The sequence below is a fragment of the Arachis ipaensis genome, chromosome B02, assembly GCF_000816755.2.
Source record: "Arachis ipaensis cultivar K30076 chromosome B02, Araip1.1, whole genome shotgun sequence".
NCBI lineage: Eukaryota > Viridiplantae > Streptophyta > Magnoliopsida > Fabales > Fabaceae > Arachis > Arachis ipaensis.
The window spans coordinates 72,766,919-72,770,484 of NC_029786.2; positions in this window are offsets into that span (position 1 = coordinate 72,766,919).

Below are 3,566 nucleotides of genomic sequence, written 5' to 3' on the forward strand. Positions count from 1 at the left end.
TAATTTTATTTTAAATATTTAAATAAATTTTAATATTTTTTTTAGTACTCTCAATATTTTTTAGTATTCTAATAGGATTAATAGAATTATAATACAAAGTAAAAAAAATATTCCATACAAAAAAGAAATAACAATAACAGTAAAAGAACTCATATAAAAAAACAGAAATTTTATAAAAAATAATAATATACATAAGAGAATATTAGAAAAAAATATTATAAAAAAACAAACATATGAATAATGAAGGACATAATTGGTACACAGAACATAAATTTTAATCCAACTTGAAAATGTGTGGAAAAGCTAGAATTTGTAACTTTTGGTAAATGTGGGTTGAAGATAGAAATCACTTCTGCGTTTAGAGGATAAAAACGTTGCCAAACATAAAAATGAAGTGTTCAAAGAACTCAAACGCACTTCTCTTTTCTCCAACACAAATCCAAACATACCCAAAATAAGATTGTCAAAAATATACAATTATAATGGTAATTTCACATACCTTTGCGGCTTTCTCTGCAGTGCAACTTGCACAAACAAGTCCACTTTACCTTTGTTGGCTTTTTCAGAATACTTTTATTGACATTCTCTGCATTACTCTCTTGTTGGCTCAATTTCTTATTCTCCAATGGAACTTTGTTATCAGTGGATTGGAAGGTTGCCTCTTTAGCCAGAATAGGCCTTACCAAACCCAAACCATCCAATTCACTCGATGGCTTCTTTTCCTTAGAACCTTCAAATGGAACTTCGTCCATCTCAACGTGTTTTTTCTTCTTATAATACGATATCTCAATATCAAAAAAAGTAGCATCAGGATTAGCTTTTCTTCCCATTATCTGAAACAGCAAGTACCACAATTAATATAATTCATTAATAAGCATATACAGAGAGCAAAATCAATGAATATAATTCTCTATACAAATCGTTTTCTTCACCCATGCCACTATGCGAACGAGCTCTGCTAGAACTACCTAAATATTGGCTGCTGCCCTCTAACTCTTGGAGAGACTACTACGATTTGGGGGAATTGGGGCTGCGTTAGGTTTTATATTCAAATTGTAAGGGGTTAAATTGATGCCTTGAAAATTTTGGCCACATCATCTAACCGTACAGTGCCATGTGTCATTTAAAATTGTCATGTCAGTTTTCCGGTAACGAAAAACGTCGAAAGGGCCAAATTGAGGCACGGGTCAAAATTTCAAGGTACAATTTAAGTCAATTGAAAGTTTAAGAGCTAAATTGCGTTGGAAGTCAAATTTCAGGGACCATTTTGAGTATTAACTCATATCTCAATTGCTGTTTTGTTTTATTGGAATAATTATGCTAATGAAATTATATGACAAATATGTCTAATCTTTTGAGAATAAATTATTAGTTTATGTAATTAGTAGTTGGAATTTATTTATGCTTCGAGTAATTTTTATTGGAATTTATTTATTAAAGATTTCAATACAACAAAAGAAATTAATCACTTAATTTATCTATGTACTAAGTAAATTAATCCTTTAAATAAATATATATTATTTTTTTTATAAATGATACATAAATATAATAAAATAAATTAAGTACACTGAGTCACAAGTTTTGTCACATCAGTTACAAGGTAAGAAAACAAGTTGCATTTAGAGATCATATGAAAGGAAAAATTGCACATCACATAAAAACAAAGGAGTCCAGATTTAAAATTGCATATATCCGAATCGCAGGACAATGTAATTAATGTCTGTATATCAGGTGGAAGCTTGGTTATTCTTTGCAGTCGCATATTAGATAAGAGAAGGAAAAATTGCTGAAATATTACTGTTAATGGTGATTTTGCACTTAAAATATTCAAAAATAACATTATGATAGGGAGCTGGTGATGTAATGATAATTATTATTTTTCCGTTACGAGAACGGTGAATATTATAATTTAATTAATATAGTTCATTATGTGTCAACGATATGATTTAAAGATCTTATAATATGCTTATTAGGATTTTACTGCACACTTTAGTTCGGTTCATGAAAGTTTTACACTAATTTTCCTAAAAGTTATTCACGTACTCGTTCATCATAATATGATTTTTCTGTGCATTGTTCTTTAAATTATTTAATCTATTTTAGTAATAAGACAATCTTTTTTAGATACTCTAACAAATACCATTGAATATATTTTGAACAATTTAAAAAATAATAATTGAACTCAAAAACACACCAAACATAACACATCAAATCAGCCGCATTCATTATACATGTATCACGTCAATAACAAGACACTCATAAAAAAGCATTGTAAACTAATACAAAAGAATAAGAAAATATGTATCACTGCCACAGCTCCTAAATCACCGTCACAACCCTGCCTTTATTTATAAGAATGAGATACTAAAATAAGAAAATAAAAATAAATTAAAATTTTATAATTTATTCTATTTTATTATTAAATAAAATATAAAAATACTAAATTTTGTATTTTTTTTATTTATATCTTATTTTTAATATTTTTTTTTTGTTCTAAAAAACAAACTCATTATTGCCTCAATAACAAAAACACACCAAACATTCTTCTTTTTATCTTTTTTATGCCCATATCATCATATTGCCTCAAGCTTATTAAATTTCAGCATTCGGCGACACCCATGTTTCATTCCTGATTGCAGGTTGTTCCCATAGTCCTCTTAGTTTTAGTTCTCCTTTTTCTTTATGCTCCATACCTCTATGACATTGAACAGAAATTTTAAGTTATATGTCTTATTACTCAAAAACTTTTGTTCTCCACAAATTTCTTCAACCTCTTTTATCCTTTCCACCATCTTTTATTAATCACAATTACCTTCAAATCGCCTTCTTTTATACCCATCTCTTCCAGAGCAAATTGAATTGCCGCTTGCACCAATTATTAATGCCTCCCTATTTGTTCCATTTTGTATCACATTAAGCAAACACACCCCTTCATTCTGTCCGTTAAATATCTACCAGTAAAATATTTTAGAGAAAATAATAAATAGGTCTTTAACTTTTTGATTTATGAATATTTATATTTTTAAAAATTTAAAAATATATTTAAATCATTGATTTTCTTAAAATCTGAATACATTAATTTCTTTGTTCATTTGAATATGTTAGACCTAACAATAAAATCAAATGTGATTTTGTTTTAATTTGGAGGAATGCACTAAATAAAAGAATTTTTAAAATAAGATAAATTAGATTTAAAAATCGATACGTCCAAATTTAAAAAAAAATTAAAAATTTAAATATATTTTTAAATTTTAAAAAACTTAAATTTTTGTAGATTAAAATATCAAAAATTTATTTATCCTTCTCTCAACATTTTAATATCTGGCCTATACAATACTAGCAACTACTGTGTCCATTTTGGCATTTTCTTTCTATATTTACTAAGATTGTAACTGGAGTGAACTGAAGTTAAAACGGCTTACGGTCCGTTTGGAATTTTAGAAGTAATTTTTCTTAATTTTGACTTATAAAAAATAGTAGTATTAATATTTAGTGTAATTTTTAATATTAAATTGTAATTTTTTAAGAAGATATAAAAAAATTAAAAAAATAACTTTTTTTATGAT